This window comes from Protopterus annectens, chromosome 2.part1, assembly GCF_019279795.1.
Source record: "Protopterus annectens isolate FY-2018-M chromosome 2.part1, PAN1.0, whole genome shotgun sequence".
Lineage (NCBI taxonomy): Eukaryota > Metazoa > Chordata > Ceratodontiformes > Protopteridae > Protopterus > Protopterus annectens.
In genome coordinates this window covers 377,867,775-377,883,633 of record NC_056729.1, presented here as the reverse complement: position 1 = coordinate 377,883,633, position 15,859 = coordinate 377,867,775, and positions in this window count along the sequence as shown.

Here is a 15,859-nt window from a genome sequence, read left to right as displayed (position 1 = left end):
GTGTGTGTGTGTGTGTGTGTGCAAATGAAATCTCAAAGAGTGTGCGTGTCAGCTACTTGGAACAGGGACATGAAGCACTGGTTTCACAGAGAGAGTGATGGAGGACTTGACTTGGACACTCACTGAGGATCTAACTCTGCAGATGTGTCAGTGTGGAGCCTTACTGGGAGCCTGGGGGGGACAGAGAGAGAGAAATCCAGACCCCCAGCTGAGTGCGTTCCCTGTATGCTCTTAAGGGAAATTGTGTTTGATACAGAGAGCAGCATCTCTAAATACTGTCTGTATCCAATTTCTGTCCAAAGTGAACATCCCTCTTCAGTGTCACTGGTGAGGATTCAGGATCCTTGATTACTGGCCCATAGTGGGACATCATGAATTGGTGGCAGATGTGGGATATTAATTGAAATCCTGTAGCCTGTAGACAGCTGTCACTGATGGTGGGTGTACTTTCAAACAGCCACAAAGTAAACATACGAAGTTTCATTTTCACAACAGTTTTTCATTTTTGTTAGTTTAGTTTAGTCAGGGAAAGCAGGCAAAGATGAAGGCAGAGGCTTATGGCAAACTGATAAAGAACTAGTTGGCCAATGTGTGTGAGGCCAAATGACTGGTTCATGGCAACCTGACTAAAAAGGAACTGAGTTTAGCCTTAGTAGAAGACCAGCAACCAGGATGGTAACCAGACTGGAGATTGGAATTTGCAGCCGTCAGAAACAGAATAGTTTACCTTTTCATCAGAGGACTTAAAAATCCATATGGAGTTAAAGACACTTGAACGAGAGGTCAACTATTAGAATCAGCTGGGAGACTGTGGAAGGCAAAATAGATGGAATGAAAATCAGCAGAGAGACTACAGTGTTTGGAGGCTAAGGAAAATGAGAAATTGTGGCCTTTGGACTGTGAAGAAAATGAGAAGCAGTGTCAACATGAGAAGGAGATGTGACTCTTCACCAGGGTCATGGAGGTAATGGGGAAGGGAATAACCGAACCCCAGAAGCAATAAATGTCAGTAAATGTCTTCCACAATTTACATAGGGTGATACTTTTGATACTTTATTCATATATTTGAAAGAGTATGTAAACAGTATAATGCTGACCAAGGGCTTTGGGCACAGTTCCCGACCACCTTACTCCATGGTAAAGCTGTAACTGCTGTTTCTAAATTGTCTGATGTTGATTGTTTAAACTATGATGAAGTAAAGAAATGTTTACTTGAATGTTTTAAGTTAACATCTAAAGCTTACAGAAAAAGGTTTCCATGAGCATAGACGCAAGGCCGATGAAAGTCTGTATGATTATATTGCTGAGTTAAACACTTATTTTCATAGGTGGGTGAGTGGGAGTCGGGTCAGCAGTTTTGAAGGGCAGGCAGAACTTTTGGTGAGGGAACGAGCCCTTAGCACTTTGTCTGTGGACATGAGAATTTGGTTGGCAGACTGTGAGTGTAACTCTGCAGATGTGCTGGGGAAAAAGTAGATCTCTGCTTAGCACGGAGGGCATCACTGGACAGGAAGGGGATACCCAGTGCTGCACATGGATATAAGGGAACCCATGGTGAGCAGCCTAAACCACCCAAACAGAGTCTACCAGTAACAGGAGAGGCCAGTATTTCAGGTACAAAGCCAATATCAAGGGATAGATGTTTTAAATATTGCCAGTGGGGCCATGTATCTATATATGTTCATGGAGGCAAGGTGGGGAAAAAGTTTGAGGGAGACAGCAAGTAGGAATAACGGTATGCCAGTGGTAAGTTGTCTGGAGACAACAGGTGTACCCATCTATCACCAGACTTTATATCTGATCTTAGTGGATGGAAAACAGGACACTGCTAAAAGAGACACAACCTCTGGCAAACCTTTGTAAAGCCTGCAGTTGTTAAAGAGGAGAAGTACTTGCTTGGGCAGTCCACTCCAGTCAGAGCTTTAGGAGGACCTCATTCCAAATGTCTTTGGCCAGGGTGCATCATGACTGGGAGGGTGGAAAAGATAACAAGCAAGTAGATGTGTTTGAGGATATCCTTGCAGATGTCCTGATAGGGAATGATTTTGATAATACAGTACCTTGTGTGCATGCAGTTAAATGCAGTCAGGCTTGGAGACAGGCATGTAGGTCTGCCAGCCTGGGGGAGACCCAGACAGGCCTCACACCTGAAACTAGAGCTGGTGAGATGGCTATTTCAAAGAGGGAGCTACCCTGTAGCAGTGAGCCTGAAGGTGAGCCACAGCTGCTGGTAAGTACTGATGTTCCCTTGGACAGAGTGATTGCAAGGGCAGAGGTGAGTGGTAGTACCCAGGCTGACAGTTAGGCATGGCTCTCAGAGGATACCAGACTTCCTGTGGAAGGGGAGCTAGGAAGAGTTACAAAGATAGAGTTGAGACAGGCTCAGCTCTCAGGTCCTACACTGAGAGGCTTGAGGAAGGTAACTAGGGAGAGAGCTGAGTCTCAAGGAAAAGAGGAGTCTGTATACTGGAACAAAGGCTTAGTGTATAGAGAGTGGACACCTGAAGGAGGGCTAGTGGGTGAGGTAATACAACAGTTGGTAGTGCCTAGAGGCCATCAACTGGCACTTCTAGCCATAGCTAATGACATTCCTTTTGCAGGTCATATGGGCATAAAGTACACCAAGATACATATTATGCAGAACATTTACTGACCTGGGATTGCATGGGATGTAACAGGGTGCTGCAGGACCTGTGAGGAGTGCCAAAAATAGGCAAGGCAGGCGACAAGGTCAAGGCTTGTTTGATGCCTTTGCCTGTGATTTAGAACTAATTTTAGAGGATAATTATGGATTTTGTGGGGCATCTGAGTACCCCAAATTCCACAGGGAAGATGTATATTCTGGTGGTAGTAGATTATGCTACTAGATTCCCTGAGGCAGTGGCTCTATCCTCCATAAAGGCAGAGAAGGTGGTAAATGCTTTTTTAGAGAATTTCAGCAGGGTAATTTTCCTGAGAGAAATACTGACTGACAGAGGTGACAATTTCATGTCAAACCTGCTGGCATGTCTGTAGAAGTGCTGTGGATTGAAGCACCTAAAAACACCCCTACCACCCCCATACTAATGGTCTTGTAGCGAGGTTAAACTCTACTCTAAAGACCATGCTATGAGCATTTTCAGACCAGTTTAAGAGAGAGTGGGACAAATATTTGCCCCATCTGCTGTTTGCATATAGAGAGGTACCCCAAGAATCCACAGGGTTTTCACCCCTTGAGTTGCTGCATGGGCATAGGGTGAGGGGACCTTTAGATATGATTCATGATGAGTGGGAGGGTGGGTGTGAATCCTACAAGGAGTCTGTTGTGACATATGTCCTAAATATCAGGACAAGGCTTAGGGAGATCATAGGCTTGGCCCAGGAGAACCTGGCAGGAGCCCAACAGCAGAAAAAAGTCTGTTATGACAGGAATGCTTGAGCCAGAGAGTACGCTGAGGGGCAACAGGTTATGGATCTCATTCCTGTCAGACACAATAAACTGCAGACAGCTAGGGAGGCACCCTTCAAAGTGGTAAAGAAGGTCGGTGATGTTAACTGCATGGTAGAACTGCTAGACAGGCGATAGGGGCACAATTTGTACCATGTTAACATGATGAAAGCTTACCATGATAGGGAGGCCCTGGTGCTGAGTATTTGCAGTGGATGGCAGGAGGAGTCTGAGGGTTATCTGGTGTCTAATCTCCTCAGTGAAGCTTGGACTGACACCTCAGTGGAAGGAGTAGCAATGTCCCAGCCACTGTCCCCTACCCAGATTCAAGAAATGCAAGCAGTGTTACAGGAGTTTGGGGGCATGTTCACTGGAAAACCTGGGTGCATCCACCTGGTACAGCACTATCTGGATATTTGGACCCCAAAGGCCTATCAAGCAGGTTCCTTACAGGATGCCTGAGTGAGACAGACAGACTCTGAGGGAGGAGATACAGGAAATGTTGGAACTGGGGATAATCCAGGAGGCCAGCGGTCCCTGGGCCTCCCAGTGGTGCTGGAACCAAAGAAAGATAGCAGCACCACGTTCTGCGTGGACCACAGGAAACCAAATACTCACGCAGAGTCAGATGCTTACCCCATGCCTAGGACAGATGAGGCCTTAGAGCAGCTGGGTGGTGCTAAGTATCTGACCACTATTGATTTGACCAAGGGCTTCTGGTAGATGTCCTTGACTCCCACCGCTAAAGAGTGGTCAGCCTTTATGAATCCTTTAAGATTATACAAGTTCACAAAAATGCCCTTTGGGGTGAAAACTGCCCCAGTGACCTTCCAGAGGCTGGTAGATTGTATCCTAGCAGGAACAGGAGATTATGCCCATACTTACTTGGATGATATTGCCATTTAGAGCCATCCCTGGCATGAGCACCTTCAGCATGTCAGGGAGGTCCTGGACAGACAACAAAGTTCATGGTTGACCATTAAGCCCAGTAAGTGTCAGGTGAGTATGGCAGACATCTCCTACTTGGGACATAGAGTGGGGAGTGTTAGAATCAGGCCAAAACCTGCCAAAGTGGAAGCCATTCAGGCATGGCCTGCCCCTGTTACTAAAAAGCAGGTGAGGGTATTCTTGGAGAAAGCAGGGTGCTAGAGAATGTTATTCCCAATTATAGTACAATAGCTGCTTTCCAAAAGTTTAAAGGGGCTTTGGGAGGGCCCCCTGATTTAGCCAATCCAGATTACAGCAAATAATTTATTGTGCATGTGGATGTTTTAAACCATGGGGTAGGGGCTGTACTCAGCCAGGTTTCCTCAGAGGAAGAAGAGCACCCAGTGGTATATCTCAGCTGTAGACTGCAACCTAGGTTGGAATGTTATGCAGCAGTAGAAAAAGAATCTCTAGCCATTTTCTGAGCATGGCAGAAGCTTCAACCCTATCTATATGGAAGGAAATTCACTGTAATTACAGACCACATTCCCTTAACATGCCTGTATCAATCCAGCCCAAAAAAAATATGCCAAGTTACTAAGGTGGAGCCTAGGATTGCAGGCATATAATATGACAGTGCAGCACAGTAGTGGGGTTAGCAATGCCAATGCAGATGGTCCCTCAAGACAGGGTATGGGTTAATGTATTCCCAGTTAGGCTCATTCCTCTTAAGCAATGTTTCTCAAGGGTCACTTGAAAATCTAGCTTGAGGCTTCAAAGGGGGGAGAGATGCGATGATGTGAGGTATTGCCAACTATACCAGGAGAAGTAGCACAGTGGATCTGTAACATATGCCAGCAAAGCTAGCATGAATTTTGTAAAGAATTATATGCCATTTGTATATTGAACTGATTTGTACAGATGCTTGTGTTGAAAATGAATTTGTAAAGTTGCTTGTGTTAAAAATGCATCAATGGTGTTTCCTGCTAGACAGAAAAAGAAATATACATGCATTATTGTAACTGTTTAAATGTATATATTTTGATAGAGGATACTGGAAGAGATGAGGCTAATCTCAAACTTTAAAAATAGTAAGAAATAAAATTACTGGGGCTAGGCCATAAAGATGTTATCTCACAGTTTTAAATGAAGCCAGTGAAACAATGTCTGTAAGAAGTATGGTTTATTATCTCCTATGCAAAGTGTTTTATGCTTTTATGACTTCCAGGAGCTGCAGCAGATCTTAGCAAGGCCCTTTGTGTGCATATTATTGACACATGGGTGCTAAATTGCTAAATCCTGGCAGTTTCTAGCAATGGGGGGGTTGCATGGGAACCAGGAGTCAGATGACTAGATGTATGTGATGCCAATCTGGAATCCATTAGTAAAATAAAGTTTAATACTAGCTGAGACTGAAGTTTGATGGCATTCTGTTTTGGAAACCTGACATAGAAGTATCACTCACCTATCCATCTTGCCTTGCAACTTAACTAGGGAATAGTAACTCTTGATATCAGTCAGGAAAATATAGTGAAATGAGTTAAGTACTGTTTTTCGTATCTGTGTGAATCTATTCATATGTGTTATTTTAATATTTCCTGTGGTTGAAACTCTGGTGTTTGTTGTAAATAGATATTTAGTATTTTCATGCTCTTTTATTATTTATTATTAAATATATTTAAACGTTTCATTATGGCTGGTCCTTTACAGAATATTTTAACCTTTGAGAGTACTCATATCTGTTTGGTGATTTTGTGGCCACTCCTGAAAGCCTTACTGTATTGTTCAAACTACCATTTATATTAATATTAATTTCACTCAGTATAATTAGGTACCCTTGAAAGAGCGTTAGGGTAGTTTGCTTGGGAGTGTAGGGTGGCAGTAACTACCTTATAACATGGACAAAAGAGGGCATAGCTAGTAAACCTGTGCCAGTCTTTCCCAGTGTGTGTGTGTGTGTGTGTGTGTGTGTGTGTGTGTGTGTGTGTGTGTGTGTGTGCAAATCAAATCTCTAAGAGGGTATGTCTGTGTGTGTGTGTGTGTGTGTGTGTGTGTGTGTGTGTGTGTGTGTGTGTGTGTGTGTGTGTCAGCTACTTGGAGCAGGGACACAATGCACTGGTTTCACAGAGAGAGTGGTGGAGAACTCACCTTAGACAGTCGGCTGAGTATTTAACTCTACACCTCTGCCAGTGGGAAGCCTTGCTAGGCACTGGGGAAAGAAAGAGTGAGAAACCTCGACCCCAGGCTAAGTGTGTTCCCTGTGTGCTCTTAAGGGAGATTGTGCTTGATGCAGAGAGATGCATCTGGAAATACTGGGCGTATCCATTTTTTTTTCCAAGTGAACGTCCCTCTCCAGTGACAGTGGTGAGGATTCAGGCTCCTTGATTACTGGCAAGAGCAAAACCTCTGCAAGTAGGACCAGGTGCATGGCTGGAACTGATAAAATTAGACAAAAATGCCAGCACTAAACACAGTGAAAAACATTAAACCAATAAGGTGAATACATAAATATATTTATTTTAGTTCATACGTAATATACATCCCAACCAATTATGCCAACACTGAAAACATCCACGGCAGAGTACAGGAAGTCAAAATCAAGAACAAAACCTGTGCAAGCAGGACCAGGTGCATGGCTGGAACTGATACAAGTAGACAAAAAAATGCCAGCACCAAACACAGTGAAAAGCACAAATAAATATATTTATGTATTAACCTTATTGGTTTTGTGATTTACACTGTGTTTGGTGCTGGAGTTTTTTGTCTACTTGTATCAGTTCCAGCCGTGCACTGGTCCTACTTGCGGAGGTTTTGTTTTTGACTTTGACTTCTTGTGCTCTGCTGTGGATGTTTTCAGTGTTGGCGCAATCGGTTGGGATGTATATTACTTATGAACTAAAATAAATATATTTATGTATTAACCTTAGTGGTTTTGTGCTTTTCACTGTGTTTGGTGCTGGCATTTCTTGTCTACTTGTATCAGTTCCAGCCGTGCACCTGGTCCTACTTGCGGAGGGTTTGTTCTTGACTTTGACTTCCTGTGCTCTGCTGTGGATGTGTTCAGTGTTGACACAATCGATTGGGATGTATATTGCTTATGAACTAAAATAAATATATTTATGGACTAACCTTATTGGTTTTGTGCTTTTCACTGTATTTGGTGCTGGCGTTTTTTGTCTACTTGTTTCAGTTCCAGCCGTGCACCTGGCCCTACTTGCGGAGGTTTTGTTCTTGACTTTGACTTCCTATGCTCTGCTGTGGATGTGTTCAGTGTTGACACAATCGGTTGGGATGTATATTGCTTATGAACTAAAATAAATATATTTATGGACTAACCTTATTGCTTTTGTGCTTTTCACTGTGTTTGGTGCTGGCATTTTTTGTCTCCTTGACTACTGGCCCAGAGTGGGGATGTCACAAGGTATATCAGAAAGAGATAATCAGGTTAAGTGATTTAGTGATTTGAAGGGAGATATAAGAAAGGTGATAAATGGTATTAGGGAGCTATGACCCTCTTACAGAGCTAAGAAAATGCCAGTAGGCAGAGAAGAATTCTTTTAGCAATGATTTGCAAAGATGAAAGTGTGTGATAGACCTGTCTGATATAGGAATTTTTTTCCAAGTTTTTGCTACAGTGTTGAAATAGAGACTGACTCCAGCAGCCATTTGTGGTTTCTAAATGGCATGCAATTGTTTATTATTTGATTGACGGGGATGACTGGGAAAATAGTATTTGAGTAGTGTTCTAATTGCTGGACAGGCAGATGAGGTACAGATGATTTTATGGCTCCCTATTGAAATGTCAGCACTTGAAATGTCAAGTGCCGACATGCCGAAAAAAGACCAAGAACACAGGAGAAGAGCGAATCTCAAAGATTGCTCTTCTCCATAAAACTTCTTTTTGCAGGGGGAGGCAAGTCCCCCTTGCACCCTCCCACATACCCTGGAAAATATGCCACATAATACCCCTCCATAAAGGTGGCTCCTCTACTGAACTCTCCAACTACCGCCCCATAGCCATCCTTTCTCCACTATCCAAAATACTTGAGAAATGCATACTCGCTCAAGTTCTAGACTATTTACAAACTAATAATCTCTCCAGTGCCCAACATGGCTTCAGGCCATTCCATAGTACTACCACAGCCTTACTCTCTTTCACTAACACTATACTTCACCACAAAAGCAATGGCCTGTTCTCCTTTGCCACATTCCTGGACTTGTCCACGGCTTTTGATATGGTCTCACAAAACAAGTACTCTCTTTTCTCTCTAGCCTTTCTTTTTCACAATCAGCAACAAACTGGTTTCACAGCTATCTAAATGGCTGCCAATAATCAGTTGTGAGGTACAATGACCTATCACCTCGACTTCCTGTCACTCTTGGGGTCCCCCAAGGCTCCATCCTTGGACCACTGCTTTTTTCACTCTTCAGCAATAATCTATTCACAGCTACTAAGGAAGGCCACTCTCATACAGTATGCAGATGGCACTACTCTCATCTACTCTGCCCCAACTTTACCAGAACTTCACAAATTAACACAGGAAGCCTTTTCTTTTGTAGAAAAGTGGCTATCCAATTCCCAGTTAATATTCAACCTTAACAAGACTAATCTCCTCATCTTCCAGCCCACTAAACTATAACTAACCCCCACTTCAATATTCTGGCCAGTGACAACACCATAATCTCCCCTAATGAACATGCCAAACTACTCAACATGGAGATTGACAAACAGGTCAACTTTGACACTCACATCTCTCTAACCATAAAAAAAAGTTCACAGAAAACTAGATTCATTGTATAGAAATAAGCAATTCCTCACCAAAGCAGCTAGAATCTCAGTAGCCAACTCCCACCTCATTTCAACCTTACTCTACACCTCTCCCATATTTACCAATCATAGACAATCTGTACTAATCAAGCTAAAGGCCTGCTACAACAAAACAGCCACATTTTCCACTGGGTCATCCTACCACAGCCATCACTGTAACTCTCTTAGAGAATTCGATTGGCTCAAACTCCCACAACTTCTCTGATTCAATCAACTCTCCCTTGCCCACAAATTAGTAAACCATCATCAAAATGTCCCCTCCCTACAAAACCTTCTCCAGCCCTACTATACTACTAGAACACTATGCTCCAGCAACAAAAACCTACTCCAAATTACCAAAGCGAAGAACTCAGGCAAAGAAACTCTTTTCTCCTGTATAATATCCAAGTTATGGAAAACTCTCCCCCCATTACCACCCTACCCTCATCTCATCACTTCAAAGCCAAACTAAAAGCCCACTTAAAAAGCCACTGGTTATGTCCTTGTTGCAATCCTAAGACTCACGTCTCCTCTCCTCACCTCCCCTCCTACCCTGCTCTCCCTTAGCCACTCTGTCTGCCAAAATCAGACCATTATATCTCCCCCATTCCTCAATTTCTTCTATCCCCTCCTGCTTATATTACCACATAATGTTTGTCGCTATATATCTGTTAGTGTACTCAGCTACAACTGTCAAACTAAACAGTTAGAAGGTGTATTGGTTATTCTTAACTTTTACCTAAATGTACTGAACTTATTCTTAACCTTTGCCTAAACTTACTGAACTACATATTATAATAATGAGAATTCTATGTCATCCTATGCTTACAATGTCATTTCTAGATGTACTTTATTTTTTTATGTGAATTGCTACTTCTTAGTACCTAATTGGATCCTCATACATTCTTGCTGTTCATGTTTGCTACAGATTTTACTTGCTTTGTATTTGTTACTTGCATTGATTGTGTGGAGCTTTTCTCCCCAAGCCTCCACTGATAATGGACCTGTATCCAGTCGGAATTTCCTGGTAAACAAATGTAAATAAATAAATAAAACAAATAAATAAAATTTATATATACCAACTCCGAGATCACATAGCTCAGAGAAAAGGAAATATTCAGAGAAATGTCATCACAAACTTAGTATATGTAATTCCAATCTTTCGTCTATTTAGCCTCTGTATTTTGGGATTTGCTCTAGTGGGTCCTGACATTTTAAATGGTTCCCATGATTTTCTGGATTAAGATGCATCGAGTATAAGATAGGTGGTATGGAAGCTCGAGCCAGTTAAGTGTTTTTATTGCCAATAAGTGGTGGGTCCAATAAAGTTTGTTGCAAGCAGATCTAGCAACTTTGTTATTAGCACTGTTCAAGTTTAGATCTAAGTGAGGCTTGTAGGTTGGTCATGATAGGTGCTCCACACAGGACAGCGTAAGAGGCAAGTGGTAGGTAGAGTTACCTTTGCAGAGTCTGTAAGGGATTTCTTTACTGTACATAGAGTGCCTAGTTTTTGATGGGTTTTCTTGATGCTGTTGTGGATATGTAAATGAATTTAAGATTGTTGTTGATTGTCATGCAAAGTAGTTTTCTATGTGGGATAACTTCAATCACCGACTTATTTAAGAAAGAAATTTTAAAGTCATTTTTTTTCATGGAAATGGGATTTTGGAAAAAAGAGAAGCAATTTAGTTTTTATTTTTTTTTGGGGGGGGGTAGTAGCAGGTGATTATCCTGTAGTTGATTTTCAAGGGAGTTATAGGCTTTTAGAGTACTTCTCTGAACATGTATTAGGTTGTCAAAAATGCATATTAGGGTGGAATAATCAGCATATTGCGTAAGGGAAGCTTGCTGAGAGGATTTATATAAATTATTAGCAAATATGTCAGAGTAGAGGACCAAGAATAGAGCTCTGTGGCCCACCAGTATTGATAGACAGGAAGGAAGAAATGGAGAAAAAGCCTTTTAACAGACTGGACTCTATTAGTTAGGTAGTTGTTAAACAACAGTAGTGTGAGTTGTGGTAGCTTCAGGGTAGGCAGTTAGTAGACAAGGTTTTGGTGAAACACTAGGTCAAAAGCTTTAGAGAGATCAAGGAATACAGAGAAAACAAGTTTGACTTCATTTTTTTCTTTGTTAATAGTATCTGTGAAAGTTAATAAGGCCATGGTATGTACATACATGCATACATATATTTCAAGCAAGGGCATCAATGTCCTTCTAGCCTACTAATATAACAAAATGCTTGTTCCCATAATAAGTGTCCAGGTTATTCTTAAAAGTATATAAACTAGTACTTGCTTCAATGTAATTTAGTAGTCTGTTCCATACATCAGCTGCCCCATCAGAGAACCAATTAGTACACTTCTCATTCCTATAGAATCTTCTACATAGGTTGTCTGATGATACTCTAGTACCTTTTGATAACCCCAAACATTGCCAGAGATAGTTGTCTTTAAATGCCCTATATATCTGAATAAGCTCTCCCCTTAGATATGTATTAATGATACTGTGCAAGTTCAGATATTTTAGTCTTTCATAATAACTTAAATTTTCACATCCGTGGATGCCCTTGGTATACTTCTGCTGGACTATTTCCTATTTACTCATAGTTCTTTTCTTACAAGTTTTCCACATTGTTATTCAATACTCAAGTTTGGGTCTAATGTAATTAACAAATAATGACTTCATCATTTCTGATTTCCTAGACTTTATACATCTTTTTATACAACCTATAGTTCTATAACTATCATTAACCAGTTGGTTGATAGGATTAGAAAAACTCAAAGCTGGATATACCCATAAAACCAGGTCCTTAAATGAATCTACAGTTTCAATTATTGTGTGCTGTATTAAATATTTACATTTCAATTTATGTCTCCCAAATCTTGTATTTTTAATTTTTTATGTATTTATCAGCATATTATTCTCCTGTGCCTAAATAGTCAATTTAATCAAGTACAAAGTATACTATCTAAGAGGGCTGTAAGTTCAATACTAACAGTCAGAGAGTCCTTGTGGATAAGATTCTTTGTACTGACATGAATAAAAACAGATCCATACTTCCTTACATTTAGGCATTCCAAGGCTTGTCTCACATCTTCTACTTTTGCTCCAGGCAAACATAACACTATTTGATGTTCATTATCATCTCTGCAAATTTAAGTGTCAGTTCCTGTAATAATAGAATATCCAATTACAAGAATATCTTTTCTGACCAGATCTGAAGAATCTTCAACTTCTAATACAGTAAGATCTGCTCTATTAACTAGTCTTATTAATCCCACTGTTTTCATTGCATATTAAATTTGCAAGCATACCTTTCTCATCCAGCTGACTTTGTAGATCCACATCTTGAGCCATGTAGTCAACATCTGTCTTTCCCTTCTTTTTTCTTACAGTAATGTTTTTCATTCCTTCCATGCTCAGTTTTGATTTCTTCCTTTTCACCGGCCATTATCCTCTTTTTCCTACTTTCTCTTTTAGGAAAAATTGGGTCGTTTTCTGTAGATGGAATGTTTTCTGATAAAAAGTGTTATCATTCCATGTAATCTGTGTGTTACAAAACAAAGCAGTGTTCTTTTCAGTACGTATTCTCTTTACTTTACAGACATTTATCAGTTTCTTTTTCTTCCTTAATTGTTGGGAAATTATTTTCTTTTTTTGTTTCCTTCTGAATCCTCAGATTGCTGAATACTTGCATCCAGATTTATAAAGTTGTCAGGGGCATCATCTTGTTTCATAGGGGTTGAATGATCTTTACAGAAAATAGACCCATCATTTCCTAAATGTGTTCTATTTGCTCTTTGCCTAGCATTATTTATCTCACAAGTCCAGTCATTAATATATGTAACGACAGTTCTCTAAGCTGTGCCAATTGCACAAGTGCAACCATCACCAGAAAGTCTAGATTTACTTCTAATAATGGTAGACAAATCATCCAGCATTTTACATGAGGAGCACAGATCACCAGTGTTATCAGGTGTTACTTTTAAATATGCATAATATTTATTACACTGTACAAGAATGTTTGTGCTTTAGCAAATCATTAATGGTATGCTCATTTAAGGAAGCCATATTCTGCTTCAAATGAATAAAACATTATACGATAAAAGACTAATCAAAATCAGTCACCACAGAATTTAAAGAGACCTTAAATCAAATTATATGAGAAAAATCACACACTAATATGCAACTAAATACTAAAGTAAATGCAACAAAGTTGTTATTCTGACTGTACAAGTCTTGAAAATCAGACAAAAGCTGTAATTCCTTTACACTGAGTGTAAATGAGGTCAGTAGCTTCTCCTCACAATCATCACTCACAGTTGCACTTCATTTTAACAGCAAACATCAATAAATCACAAACCAAGACAGAATTGTTTAGATAAGCTCTGGATTGTCCTTTCTGCAGTCTGTGTGAATTTATAGGTAATTAGGCCCCTTGGGATGGCTAGAGCTTGCCTAGCTAAGCCTATCCCTTTATAATAACCAACAGTAAACATTAAAGGTAAATCAACAAAATATGAATTAAACTAAATCTTCTTGTCTACAAGCTATCCCTTCCTTCCTACAAACAGTGAAAACCAGTGGTAAAAAGTAAAATATAAATACTTCTCTTACCAGTCAGCTCTACAGTAACTCACAAACCAAGATAGGATTGTTTAGATAAGCTCTGGTAGTGCTATGGGTAAGTCTAAAGCATTCCTTTGTGGGGGTCAAGAAGTTACTATTTAATGCACTTCTCAAGAATTTTTGACAAAGGAGATACTATGGTGATAGGTCTGAAATTGATTATATCAGATGAAGTTCCCCTTTATAAAGGGGAGTGATGAAGAATTTTTTTCTATAGAGAAGGAGTGCATGATTCCTTGATAGATCTGTTAACTAGAAGGGACACAGGTTAGTCTCTGGAACTGGCAGCTAGCTTGACCGTTGACTGCTGGGAGATTATCTACTGAAGGAGAACAGGATTTCAGTTTAAGAAGCAACAATTTGATGTAGGAGGTTGAGATGGGGTTTGGGGCCAAATAAGCAGTGTTTGCTATCTGAAGGGAGGGCATGTCAAGATTGTTGAGAAGAAAGTCATTAGTAAGGGCTTTAATGCTTTATATAAAATGTGTGTTAAACTGAGCAGTTATTTTGGAGGGAAAGTTATTTGGGGCAGGATTGTGAGTGGTGGATGTTGCAGGGTCTGCTTTGCTTTTTCTTATCTGTTCTATAAATCAGCCAAGCTTGATGAAGGTGTCTGTTAATTTTAGAAGGTAGCAGTAAATGAGACACCATTATATGAATGCAAAGTAAAAATGTTTTAAATCAACCGAATGTTAAAGTCATTACGTTTAATGTCATTTAATAGTAATGGACTAAATAATTGCCAGAAAAGATTGTCTAAGTATTCACCTACACACAGAGTTTAAGTTATACTTTTATAATAAACATATATACATGAAGAAAAATATAAGCAGGGTCACAATAGGCCAATATGAAAGATTAGCTATCCAACTTCCATCCTGAAACATTTAATAACATTCTATCATCCATTAACTGGTCCTTCCTTTTTGACCTACCTCTTGATGAAGCTGTTCAAGAACTTAACACAATCTTCCTCAATATTTTTAATTGTCTTGCACCCCTTAGAACCAAAAAAGTCAAATCTAAATGCTCCCCATGGCTTACCACATCTACACTCTCACTTATACATAAAAGAGATAATGCCTGGAAGTTCTGCATTAAGACCAAACTACCCACCTACTTGCAAACATATGAAGAATTATGCACTCTTACTAAAAAACACATAAACATAGACAAAATAACTTTTTACCACAAACCACAAACAAATCACAATAAAAATCCCCAAAAAATATGGCATTCTACTAATCATATTCTACATCCAGGTAACCCCTCTACTCCAAACCCCTGCTCTAATAATACACCACAAGAGACTGCTACCATCTTCAACTCATACTTTATAGATGCTATCAGCAAACTCATGCAAACTGATGCAAATCTGATCTGAGGCAAAGTTGGCAGTGCTATGACTGGTCCCCAGGCTAGAGCATTCAGACAAGATACATATACTATGCCCATCTTACTTTATTAAGTTCTCACTCACACTCACATATACTGACCCCATAAAGTTAAATAATTGCTACTTTTAAACCAAGACATAAACTAATAACCACTTTTCTAGTTACAAATGTTTACCATGAAACTGTGTAATGCCATATATTGCTTATGCAGGTTTACATTCCTCTATTGAGCTGTCTTAATACTACTTTATAAATAATCTAATGTACTATGTATGTAGTGTATTGTATTTCAAACTGCAACTGTATACCATGAAATTTATTAACTATTATTATTGATTGTTCTTTGATTCCCCTGTATTTGTACTGTCATCATACCACTGTAAAATATGTCAATTGTCAATTCCAAATTTGTATGTATTGTGATGCTGTTTAAACACCTAAATGCATATGTAAATGTCTTTTTGTGTGAAGCTTTTCTCAGACCACCCCAGTTAACAAACGTAAAATAAATAATATAAATAAACTACAAACTCCACTGAATCATTAAACTCTACCATCCCTCCCAAACTTGACAACCCTCTCTCTGTAAAGCCTGTGTCTACAAACTTCATCAAAAACCTCCTCCTCAAAAAGAAACCTTGTGCCACATCTGCAAATAACCTACCCCCA